The 13,568-nt window shown below is 53.4% G+C and overlaps 1 protein-coding gene across 1 annotated transcript in view; it reads right to left on the minus strand.

The window, feature by feature from the left end:
* XKR6 (XK related 6) overlaps positions 1–13,568 on the minus strand; it is a 238,713-nt gene that overhangs the window by 17,780 nt on the left and 207,365 nt on the right. The gene's annotated exons all lie outside the window — the stretch shown is intronic.

Consider the following 13,568-nt stretch of genomic DNA (forward strand, 5'->3'; position numbering starts at 1 on the left):
GGACATGGTGCTCGGGGCAGATCAGAAAAATCTGACATCTGGAGCCCTAGGCGACTCCTTCCCGTCCTGGCCTCTGTGAGCTCATCCGGAAAATGGGAGAGTGGAGCCAGATGATCTTCCAGGGCCTACCACTTAAGCATCTTAGTGAGCCCAGAACGCAGGTGGACTTCCTCGGGTTGGGGATCATAAGGGAAGCATGCCAATAGAGTTGACACTCTGCTGCACTCTAGAGAGGGTGGGAATTCGCCTTTGTGACATTCCACTAAGTGCCACTCACTGACTGGCCATACCTAGGAGGTGAGTTGATATGGCAGATAGGAAAGTTGGAGCCCTGAAAGTTCATGCTCCCGTAGCTGGAGGGCTAGTAAGAATGGCAAGTTACCCCTCACAGCCCATATGTCCCCCCTACATCAGGGAGCCCACAAAGGAGCCTTCATCCCTGGTCAGTCGCAGATCCGCTGACCCCTCCGTCAGGATGACACCCAGGCTCCACAGGGAGGAGCAAAGCGCAAAGGAAGCAGGTCCAGGTGGAGTGCTTGCAGGTCAGCCCTGCGTGCTGTGGGACCTTGAACCAGTCTTCTAACTCCCTCCTAACTCACCCTCTGTAATGAGGGAGCCTCATAGAGTGTGTGCCCCATCAGAGATGAGCAGGTGGGTACCCACCTTGGGTAAGCCTCACTTTTACCTGAACTTTCTGGAACTGTGTCTGCCAGCCCCAGTCAGGCAAGAGGACAATTAAAGTCCCATCAAAACCCACTAGTGGCCTCTGAGGCAGGGTCAGGGTCAGGGGTGTAGGCCTCAGAGGCCTGTCCAAAAGCATCAGGAAGTTCAGCTTTGTGGGCCCAGTTAGGATTAAGCAAGGAATAGTGCCACAGCCAGTGGGAGAGAACCTGGCAGCCCCGGGGAGACGTTCTGCCCACGTTCCGGAGCCTCCCAGAGGGCCGTGCCGGTATCAGACCTGGAGCACATGGCCCAGCTGTCCTCAAGTATTTCCAAGTGCCCACTTGGGGCTGCAAGATGACCCTCCCTGTCCCCACCATCACCACCGGCCTGGTCTGCATTGACGCTGGTCTGCACCGCCCTCTTCTGCCCATAACCGCCCCTCTTCCCGCCGCAGCCAAAGTGCTCCTTGAAGAGCCCACATATGGCCCTCGCTCCTCTTCCGCTGACCCTCCACAGGTCATTGGTACTTGGAGTGATCCAGAGCTGTCCTCGTGGCCCGGGACACTGCCACCTCTCCAGCTTCACCTCTGACCTTTCTTTAGCCTCCCTCAAGGATACCCCAGGACGTGTGCCCACTGACTCGGAGGTGTGACCCCCCAAAACTGTGCTGGCCACTGTGAGCCCCCCTCCCCCAAAACATCTGGGACAGTGCTGTGGCATTCTCTCTGGACCCCTGAGGCCTTTGGGGGAGATTCTGGTGGCTATCCTGGAGAGACCCACCCGAGGACCCAGAACCACACCTCATCTCTCTGGTTACACCCCTGGAGTGAGTGGATGCTGTTCTACTGAACATTAAAGCAAGGTGCACTGCGGTGCCCTCCATTAGGAGGGACATGGGGAAGGTCCAGGCACACAGGGGTGCCAGCCTGTGGAGTCCCAGCATGCCTCTTGGGGCAGGTCTGCTCGGTGCCACTTAACAAGTGGGAAACTAAGGCTGGAGGGGAAGCCAACACAGAATCCTCGTTCTGTTCCAGGTGTTGTCACCTGCTGGCTGTGGCACTTCCCATGAGTGGTCCCTCTGTCTGGACCCCTGCCTGTGAATTCATACCATCAGGGAGATGGGGGAGGCCCAGGAAGGAGAGGGAGTCTGTGACACTCGATCTATAAAGCTGCAGGGTCACCAAGGGGTGGCTGGAGGGGTCAGAGACACACACAGAGAAAGAGAGAGAAACAGATGAGAAAGACAGAGGAGGAGAGGAACTTGGAGGAGGAAGGAGAGAGGACAGGGATGAAGGTTTGGGCCTGAGGCCAGGCCTGCTGGGGAGATGCTGGGGACAGTGGGGGCTGGGAGGCCCCTCTGGGGAGCTATCATCGTCATTAGCTTTGGAGGGGATGGAGAGCCAAACAAGAAGGGCAGAGTGGCCAGATGTGGTGGCAGCTTGGGAAGGCAGGGCAGCAGGGGACAAGGATTCACTGGCTCGGCACTGAGACGGGGCCTCAAACCCAGAGGCTCCGCAGCCATGTGCAGAACGGTCAAGTGTCCGATGGAGCCCTAGTGCTCCATTGGTGTCACCAATCAGAACGGGTCCCTGATCCAAAATTCAGCTGTACCCATGTGCCATGGCCATAGACTCACATCAGGGGCCTGACCACAAGTGCACACTACCTTGGGGTACACTCTGACCACACACTCTGTCTCCTACCTTTGCAAGTGGCCCAGCTGCTGAAGGAATGATCATGTGGCAGAACCAAGCCCATCCACCTGGGCCCCGATAACGCCAGCACTCAGGTTCCCTGGATCTGTCCTTACCAGAGAACGGCTCTGCCCTCCGTCCTCAACTTCTCCCTAGCCACACGCCCTGCTGCCCCACAAGGTGGGGGAAAGGAACACAGTGAACAGAAGGTGCTGATTGGCCTGGAAGACCTGCCAGGAGAAGCCGGGCTCTCCCCCATGAGAGCACCCAGGTGTGGGAGAAGCCAGCGGGAGGGCAAAGCCAGAATTGCACCCTGAGCTGGTTACAAACAGATGCCAGGCACAGAGGACGCCACAATCACACTGGAATCAAGTTTGGCTGTGCCACCCCCTGCAGTGCAGCAACCTGCACCCAGGGGAGCACCAAGTAGGAGTCAGCTCAGGAACCCCCAGGGCAGGTGCCTGCACCCCCTCCCCTGCACTCTGCTCTTCTATCCTTCAGTCCTTGGTCCCCAGCAGACAACGGGGAGTGCTGGACACTCTCTGGAACTAGGTCTGATCACTAACCCTGTGCCACCTCCACTTTGTAGGTGGGGCCCCCCATGCCAGAGAGTATCAGCCCCTGTCTCAGTCACTTGAGGACCATGGGGAAGAGCCAAGGGTCTCTGACTCCCTGGCCTTGCTGGTCCCTGCAGAGCCCATGCGAAGCTCCCGCCCCTCGTGTCCTGGCAGCTGCCATCCTCAAAGGGGCTGGGATTCTTCCTCCTCTGAACTTCCCAAAGGCCAGCTTCCCTTGTGGTCTAAAGAGCTTCCAGGAAACAAGCAGCCTGGAAGCTGGGGACACTGCACCTCTCCTCTGAGCCCCTGTGCCTGTCCTCTCTGCTCCCTCCATCCCATTTCCCACCAGTAAACTCAGTGCTAGTCTGGGAGACCTGAGGCTGCCCTCCTGCTGCCTCTTGCTGGGCCTCCAACTCCTGTGCAGACGGATTTGGCCCGTGGCCACACGGTGGCGCCAGACACTAAGCATCGCAGAAAGGATGCTCCACACCGGTGACCTCATACCTAAAGGCCCGCGTCTCCTCTGCGACAGAGCAGGGTGCAGGGGCCATGGGTGAGGCTGCAGCACCCATGTGGGCCCAGATGTGCTGGGTCCCCAGGGGAAAGCCCAGAGCCCGCAGGAGGAACACTGGCTGCCACACCTCCAAACTCCCTGTTGTCCCCTTCCCTGGCATGTTCCAAAATGCTCACCTCCCCCAGGTAGGAAGCTCAGGAGAGATCAACATCCAGCCTTCCTCCTGCATTTGCCCCCACCTCTTATGTGCCCTCCTGTCACACCACCTCTCCCCCAGAAGCACTGGATCATGAGGTGCTGGTGGAAACGCAGATGGGCCATGGGCTGGACGGGGCTGTGGCCTGAAGGATTGTGTGACCTTGAGCAAGTCACTTCCTGAGGTTGGGGCAGGCTGGAGGCTCTCTAAGCTTTGCCAACATCTCACAGGTTCCTCCTTCAAGTGATGGCTCCCCAGAACCCAAAATACAGTCCACACCTTCACAAATAATAACACCTGGTGTTTGCACACCTCTCCTGAGCTGAGCACTATTCTGAGAGTTTTGCATGAATGAGTCGATATGAATGAATTAATGGTGCGGACCCTATTCCTGCAACGCTCCATGAGGAGGTACAACGCTCACCTCATCTCAGTGAACTGAAGCACTAGGCGAGATGTGTTCCTCAATTTACCAGCCATGCGAGTGGCCAACCAGCACTTCATGCCCAGCCGTCTGGCTTCAAGGCCAGTGGCCCTGCCTCCAGCCCACACACCCCTCAGGTTGACCGTTTGGCTCTTGCCTTCTGAACTTTGTCCAACCTACAACCCTCATGACAGAGGAGCAGAGTTTGCCCCAAACACGGGGCTCCCTTCCTGTTCTGCCACATGCTGTCGTCTTGGGAGACATCACCAAGCCCTAATTTTCCTCGTCTGTGAAACACCTCGTCCAGACCAGGCTCAGGACATGTTGGACAACTGGACACATGCCGTCTTGAGCCCTCAGAGGTCCACATGCCTGTGGGGGACAGGCGGGGACAGAGGTCGCTGTGCAGGTGACAGCATGTCCTGCTCCCTGCTCTCCTCTTGTCTCCTCCTCCTCCCACTCTGCCCATTTCCTCCCCTAACTTTATAAGCTGTGGACCTGTTTGAAGCTCCTTAATCCTGCCTCGAGGGGTACTCTCTCATTCCCCAAGCACATTTTCATTTTTACATCAGCACTTATCTTTTTTCTGATGGCTCATCTAAGGCTCAGAGAGCTGAGTGATATCCTGAAGGTCACACAGCCAGTCCTGGTTCAGGCAAATCAGAGGCCTTTCCTAGACTGTGTTGCTCCACTGGGAGTTAGCTAGGGTCTGCTGCAGACTGACCAGGATGGAAGATTAGTGATTTCTACCAGGCTCAGGAGGCTAAAGAGTTTCACCTATCTGTACCCACAGTCCCTGGCTGCTCAGCATGTCATATTGAAACCTCTGATTATGGAAAACAACAAACCCTCAAAGTCCCCCAACCAGGGCCAAGTCCAGGTTTTGCTGGACCTGAAGCTTACAGAACCACTTGAAGAAAAATAGTACTCTCTACCAAGACCTTAGGGTGCAACCAGCACTACTCTATGCACTCTTTCCTAGAAAACAAAAAGGGAAATTTTATGAGCACAGCATTACTCAGATATGAAAGACAGACAAACCTGGTACCCCCCCCCCAAAAAAAAAAAAAACCAAAAACAAACAAACAAACAAAAAAACTAGAAACAATACCAAAACAAAAATGTATAAATCTTCAATAAAATATTAGCAAATCAAATCCAATAACACATAGAAATATGCCACAGCAGAGCCAATGCAATTAATCTCGGTGATGAAATGCTGGCTCAATGTTCAAAAAAAACAATCAATGTCATCTATGATATGAATGATAAAAACTACAGATCACACCAATTGATGCAGAAAAAAAAAAGCAGTTGATAGAATTCAACATCCACACACAAGAAAAACTCTCATCAAACTACATATTGCAGGAAATTTCCTTAGCCGGATGTAGATATGGGACATTTACAAAACCCACAGATAATATACTGAATAATAAAAGAGTGAATGCTTTTGTCTTAAGGTCAGGAACACGGCTATGATATCAACTTTTACCACTAGTATTCACCATCATACTGGAAGACCGAGCCAGTGCAAAAAAATCAAGAAAAAGAAATATAGACAGAAAGTATAGACAGAATGCAAAGGAAAAAATTAGAACTGTCCCTATTTGTAAATGATTGCCTAGATTGAAAATCCTCAGGCACCTACAAAAAACACATAGAATTTATTAGTGAATTTATCAGTATCATATAATGCAAGTTCAGCAAATAAAAATCAATTGTATTTTTATAAACTATGATTGCACAATTGAAAATTTAGATTTTAAAAATATACTATTTAAATTTTCTCCCAAAGATGAAATTCTTAGATATGAATCTAATAAAACATGCAATAAATTTATGCTAAAGCTACAAAATGCTAATTAAAGAAAACCTAAATGGTAGAGACATACCATGTTCATGGATAGGAAGATACACTATTAAGATGACAGTTGTTCTGAAATTGATCTATAGATCAAAGTAATTCCAATAAAAATTCCAGCAGATTTTTTGCAGATACATACAAGCAGATGCTTAAATTTATATGGAAAGGCAAAGGAACTAGGATTGACAAAACAATTATGAAAAAGAAGAATATATTTGAAGGACTCACTGTATCTGACTTTAAGACTTACTATAAAGCTGCAGTAATTCTGATGGTGCAGTATTGGCAAAGAGAGAGAAGCATGGGTCAGTGGGACACAACAGAGTCCAAATATGGCCAACTGATTTTTTTACAAAGATGCAAAGACAATTCAATGAAGAAAGGCTTCCCATTGGTGTGGTAAGAATTAGTCATCCATGTGCAACAGTTAACTTAAAATACAGCCTAGACTACAATGTAAAACTGTGGGACTTCAAGGAGAAAATCTTGGTGACCTTGTATGAGGTGAAGAGTTCTTATATATGGCAGCAAAAGCATGACCCATAAAAGAAAAATAGATTAACTAAACCATCAAAATAAAAAACTTCTGCTCTGTGAATGACATTGCTAAGAGAATGAAAAGACAAGATGTAAACCAAGAGAAGACATTCACAAATCACATATGACACAGAACTTGTACCCAGAATACACAGAGAACTCTCAAAATCCATCTGCAAGAAACAATCAACCCAATTTTTAGAAATGGGCCAAGGATTAGAATAGACATTTCACCAAAGAAGATGTTGAATGGTAAGTAGGCACAGAAGGAAAAAAACTCAACATTGTAAAATAGCAAAACACATTAAAATCACAATTTAAAAAACACAATAAGGTAGTCCTTCATACCTCATTGATCTAAAATATTTTTAAACCGACAATGTCCAGCGCTGGAGAGAATACAGGAATGATCATATATTATAGGTAGGAATGCAAATGGTACAACCTCTCTGTAAAATAAATAGTTCTTATAGCCTCTTATAAAGATACTCTTATATGATGCAGCAACCCAATTTCTGGGTTGAATAGAAATTATCTAGAAACATATGTTATCTAGAAACAATAACTTATGTCTACACAAAAATGTGTACACAAATGTTTTAGCAATTCCATTCATAATTGCCAACTATTCCTCAACAGGGAATGGATAAACCAACTGTGGCACATCTATACTGTGGGCTGCAACTCAGGAATAACAATGCACAGAGCAGCAATGCACACAACAACCTGCATGTGTCACAAGGCGTCACACAGAAGGAGAAGGCTGTATGAACAGTTCTGTACTGAGCAACTTCACCTGCCTGACATCTGGAGACGTGGAGAGAGAGAATTAGTAGCTGCATGGGTTGGAGCTGGGGGGTGCTTTACTTAAAAAGGGGTGTTCTATGGCAAAGAAACCATCAGTAAGACAACTATGGTGGTGGTTGTGTGATTCTATATGTGCATTGAAACTCCAAGACCTTTCCAGACACACAGAAAAGTCAAGGTTACTTTACATAAATGTTCTTTTTTAAAATTTTACCAAAAAACCTAATTTAAAAATATTTTAAAGAGTATGAGAACACAGGGGTGCACATAAGATGCTGGAGAGGCTGCGGCAGGAGGATGGCTCAAGCCCCGTAGTTTCAGGCCAGCCTGGACAACATGGTGAGACCCTGCCTCAATTTGAAAAGAAAAGGAATATGGAAGGACAAGTGCAGAATTAAGTACAGGGCCCCAAAGCTCAAGTTTCAGTAGGGTCACGAGTCCACCTGTCTTTGAATACCTTCAGGACCTGTTTCTCCCACCTTACCTCAGAACCTGTTTCTGCAGACTTCTTTTTCTTTTTAATACATCTTCTTTATTTATCTATCTATTTATTTATTTTCGTGTGGTGCTGGGGATTGAACCCAGGGCCTCACATGCGAATACTCTACCGCTGAGCCACAACCCCAGCTCCCTCTGCAAACCTCTTGCAGGTACAAGCCCTCAGACCCCAGATGGAATGGCCCAAAAGGAACCTCCTTTCAGAACCAGCTGATGCCAAGGATTCAGCATCCTGCACCCAGGGAACAGCACCCAGCCAGACAGGCAAGAAGGCAGGGCAAAGAGCCCACGAGAAGGGTGGCTTCCCATCCCCCAGCCCTTCCTACTTCTCCCCTTCCTGACCAAAGTCTCCTGGGGCCTGGCCCTGGGGACTGCACCCTGAGGACATGACTCCCTGGGGTCGGTGGGGAATGACTCTGGGGTACTGGCTCACCCCAGGATGAAGGAAGGAAAGGGGGAGGGAGAAAGAAAGAGCGGCAGGGAGGGAGGAACCTCAGGGGAGAGGGGCTTCAGGTGGCAGGAACTGGAAGGCCAGGCTGGACTCTGATGGAAGCTACTGACCGACCCAGGCCCACCTTCTGACATCCAGGGTGTGCCTGCCAGTCTCCAGAGCTCAGGGCCAGCCAGGGGGTCATGCAGCCCCACGAAGCCATTAGAAATCTGTGGGGATAACTGAGCAGAGACCATGGCAGGCCCTGAATTCCACCTGTGCCCAGGTCTTTCTGACCTGCCTTTATGCAACCCTCCATCCCCACACCACCCCCCACCACAGCCCCAGCCCTGCCTCTGGATGCTCCAGAAGTCCCCGTCTGCAGAACTGGCCTGGTGGGTTGGTGCAGGGACAGAAAGAGGAGATGGTGTACACCCAGGGCCATGCAGTCACAACCGAGGCCAGCAGTCACCAGGTAGGAGCACACAGCACATGGCAGGCCTCTGAGGCATCCCTACCCGCTCTGCACATGGGGCCACTGAGGGTTGGAAACCAGCAGAGGTCACCCTACTGGCTTTTGGGACCCATGAGTTCAGTCATTGACAGGGATCTGTGTGAGCCTGGTTAGGATCTTACTCTCCCAGGGCCAGGTCCTAGCCTGGCTGTGCCCAGCCTCCACAGTGTCCAACACATAGGAAGACCCTAAAGGGCATCTGCTGCTGACCTTGGTGGCAGGGCCGGCTGGCCTCAGCCCCAGCCTTCTGTCCTCAGAGGTCAGCCTGCAGGGCCACACAGCTGCATTTCTCCATGAGCTGCGGGGACTTCCTGCAAGCAGGGGGTGGGGGGCGGGTGGGGAGGCTCTCTATCTTGGCCGACAGCCTGAGACCACCCCAGCCAGCAGAGCCTTCTTGGCATCCCCCGCAAGCCCAGGGTTTACCTGGGAGGCCACCGAGGCCCAAGGCCACAGCACCCCGCAGGCCCTGACCGCCCACCCCAGGCTGCTCCGCCGTCCACAGCCAGGCCCAGGGGCTGAGCTCTGACCTCTTCATGGCTCTTCCCAGAAGGACATGGAAAGCTGACCCCAGGCAGAACAGGGTTTTCTCTGAAGCCGAGAGCAGCTGTCCACCTGTAGCCTCCTTGCTATTTCAAAAATGCCTTCTACTTTTGTCACATTTGAATTCGAGTAGCCACGCCTCCACGTCCACCCAGACATGTCAACTCTCATCCTCTGTCACACCCACACTCCGGCACCCAGACACTGGCAGCCACCCGCACTCCACACCCAGACACCCTGTGCGCACCGCACACTCTGCACACAAGGACTGTCTACACCCACCCATGTGCTCACACCCTGCACTGCTGTGCCACACACACACACACACACACACACACACACACACACACTCACACTACAAATACGTGTCTTGGATCTCCATCTGCACAGACACCTGCAAACGTGGTCACAGCATGGCCCTGCATCCACAGCCAACCTGGAGTGCTGAGGGGAGGGAGGTTTGTCTGTCCTTCCCTGTCCCCCCAGGATTCCCTGCTTCTGGCCATTTGTTGCCACCATTATGTCCACCGGGAGGGCAGGCAGACAGAGAGAAGAAAGCCAAGCCCCTGTCAAGCCACCAGAACCCTTGGTGGCTGTGGACCCCTCAGAGAGAAGAGCAGGGGCCACCTAACTACCAAATGGGAAGTGAGGGTCCAGAGGACCCAGATGTGATGACGGACTGTCCTTGCTACTGAGGACAGAGCTCTTAGCAGCCACAAAAGCCCCCCCTGAGGGCTCACCCAGAACTCCACCTGCTAAGTCCTGCCCCGGCCCCTGCCCTCCTCACCGGGTCCCACCTCTGCTCTCCTGTGCCAGGCTGGGTTGGGGACCCTGGCTTGCTGTAGCAGCAGAGGTGCTATAGGAATGCACCCTCAGCTGCCTCCCACCAGGGTGGCAGAGCTGCCTGCCCATGTTCTGCCCAGTGGGACCACCCAGGGTGGGAAGGGCAGGCGGCCATGTGCGGGAGGCAACAGGTCCAGGAGGTTCCAGGCCCCCGGCTACGTGGCTCGGGTAGGGACCTCCCTGTCTGTGCTCTTCCCACTCCCATCTTACAGATGTGGAAACTGAGGCAAGCCTAGTTCTAGTCACTGAGTGGCCCCCGGGGCCTCTGCCACCTCACCTCTCTCCCACACCCACTGTCCCCTGGCCATGCTGGCAGCTCTCCACCCCCAACCTTGCGGGGTACGCCCTCACTGTGTCTTGGTCTCTGCCTGGAGACCCTTCCTGAGCAGGTGGAGCCCCCTCCACAGGCCTTACCCACTACCCAGGGCTGTCACCCTTGTGATGCTCAGACTGGGTATAATAGTAGTCCCCGTGGACTGGCTCCTTCCTCAGGCCCAGCAGGTGACGTGCTCTACCCACACTCCCTCACGTAACCCTCCCCACACCTCAGAACGGCTTCAACGCAGAAACTGAAGCAAGTCACTGCCCAGGGCAGTAGCCACCAGGATGCACGCCCAGGCCAACTGACCCCAAGATGATGCCCCTGATCTAAGTGGTGTGTTCACGCTAGAAAGCAGGTGTGAGCCTCCGACTGGACCATGCGCCTGTTTTTCACCTGGAGGCCTCTCCCCTCTGAGATCAGGGCTCTCTTTGCCCTCTCTCCGTACCTCTATCCAGTGCCAAAGCCACTTAAAAATCAGATGCCTCCCCCACTAGACTTGGCTCCCAGGATGGGGGTCACATGCCCCAGGTGGCTGTCCCACTGGTAGATGTGCAGCTGAGGTGTGCTACCGTGACCTGGCCCAGCTCTGGTGAAAAGCTGGTTTCCTTTGGCCACCAGCTGTTTGCAATCCCAGCTTCAAATGCAGGCCACACAGGTCCCCAGAGGTAGGCAGCCAGCTGAGGCAGGAGCTGAGTCAAAGCAGGAAGGATTGGTGTGGAACGGGAGAGGGCGCTTCAGAGCCCACTAGGGGGAGACAGATTTTCTGCCCATCCCAGACAGTTGGAAAAAATAGAAGCCAATCTCTGGGGCTGCTACATACTCCAGGTCACAGAGGGCAGGGCCAGAGCTGGAGGCCTTCCAAGGGTCCTCTTGGCTCTGCAGTCTAACACTCACACTGAACGGCAGAGCCAGCACCCACGCACAGGCCCCTCCTTCCAGCTCCCTCAAAACCACCCCAAACGCAAAGTCTGGGTGGCTCAAGAGACCCACCAAGCCCACACAGCCAGGAATAGTGCACCAATGCAGCCCCGACTAAGGGTTCCAAGCTCTCTGCCAGTATGAGAATGGATTCTGGAATCTTCCATAGCGTGGCTGGCACTGGAGAGCTCTTTACATGACCCCAAATGTGCACAGCTTCAGCCAGGAGGGAAGGTGGAGGGGACCGGCTGCCGCGCAACCCCTGGGAGCAGCACAGCGGTCGGAGCTATTTTTAGCCCTTCTCTCCTGAGTCCTGACATCAGCTGAACAACGGTGGCAGCTCAGGGCACATATGACAGAGCAGGCTTGAAATGGCATTTCTTCCAGGGGCCGGGAGAAGGGGCAGGGGAAGGTGCCTTGCAGCTTTAGGCAGTGATTCCAACAGGCAGCGCCACATGATCTTTCTGAATGTCAGTCTCCACCGTGGGGTGGCCTGCGCCCTGGCCGGGACCAGACTTCCCTAACACCCAGGGCTCAGGAGAGCAGTCCCCGAACACAGCCCACCCGCCCCCTTCCCCACTCACTTCCCACCTGCTCTGCAGTCTAACACTCACAGCAGGACCCACTACTGTCCCCTTCTCCAAGACACTGCAAAACTACTTGATGAGAAACACCCAGGTGCCTCAGCAGACTCATGTTTTGGAGAAACGTCTTTGGACAGAGACCAGGTTTGGGGTCTACTTACCTTTGTGTATCCGGTATGAGGCACACTCCTGGCACCTAATTTAGGCACTAGATGTATGCACAAGTGAATACACAAGTTGGGCAGCCTGTTGGTGAAATCCTTAGGCTTTGGAAAGTTCAGACATTCACACCCCAAGTTCCCAGAGCTGGGATAAGGAAGCTCCCACTTTTCCAGGTTCTGCCACACCTCTGCATCCCCAAGTCTCTGAGGTGGCCCAGAGCAGCTCGTGGGGTGCTTTCCTCTTCCTCCCGGCCCCCTCTTGCCCTTGCCCTCCGCTCAGGGACTTCTGGCCCAGCCCCCCCTGGTGGAACAGCGCTGCTCTGATTTCCTGTCCAGCCAGATGTGCTCTGCCACCCACAGGACGTGCCCATTGAGAGTGCTCCTGTGCCTGGAGCTGTGACCCTGCCGTGGCACTGTGGGGAGGGAGGCTCCACCTTGACCTAAACCAGGGCTGAAGCCCCTGCTGTGCTCCCCTGCTGCACCCTGCTGCGAGGTCTCCACAGCCGTCCAGCTGCTCCCACGGATGGGGAGCCGGGCCTGTGAGCTGTTCAGAGCACCCCACATCTTCAAGAGGGGCTCACTGGGCCAAAGTCAAGTCCCCTGAACATTGCCAGGGCCATCAAATATGTAACTAACATCAAAACATGAGCACATGGTAGAGCCACCCAATACGGAGGCCCCAAGGAACTGTGGGCACCAGCAGGAGGATGTGATTTTACCTTTGTTCTAGCCCCGGGTGCAGGTGTCCTCTCCCATCCCATGACACATCTGTCATTTATGAACTTGTCTGAGACATTGAAGGTGCTTCTCAGGGTGGCTTCAATTTGCCTTAAATGTGCCCCTTTCAGACACTCCTCCGCATCCACTGGCAGTGACCCTCCCAATCAGATTCAGGCATCCAACAGACATGACTGAGCGCCTACTGCATGCCACACACTGTGAGAGGCTCAGGGGACCCAGAAAAAATCCCTGCCCTCACCCTCTTCAGACCAAAGAAGGCAGGACCCATGTGGAGCTGGGCACGGAGTGGAAGATGGGGCCTCCCACATCCACGGCCAGGTACGAGGAGTGTTTGTAACAGGGGCATCAAGTGGAGTGTTGAAGGAGGAGCGCGTTTCCCCAGCAGCGACAGGAGACGGGGTTCTGAGCAGATGGCCACAGAACGGGAAGGAGCCTGACAGATTTGTGTGGGCAGGGAGAGGAGGGGGGCTGCACAGGAAGGGCCTGTGGAGGGTCCGTCCAGGAGGACAGGGAGGTGAGGGCCGGATGTCCACACTAGCAATCCCAGCCTGCTGCGGCAGAAGGCAGCTGAAGCCAGGAGACACGGGCCCAGGGACTGCAAGTGAGGAGCCTGGGCCAAGGGCTGGTGCTGGGGAAGAATAAGCCGCGGGCCCCAGGGAGCGGGAGGGAACGACGGCAGGACCCAGGGTGGTGCTCTTGTCCCAGTGGGCAGGGCTGCCCCCAACGAGATGGACCCAGGAGGAAGGGGCAGTCTGAGA

The sequence above is a fragment of the Spermophilus citellus genome (assembly GCF_964194105.1).
Source record: "Spermophilus citellus genome assembly, chromosome: 16".
NCBI classification, from domain to species: domain Eukaryota; kingdom Metazoa; phylum Chordata; class Mammalia; order Rodentia; family Sciuridae; genus Spermophilus; species Spermophilus citellus.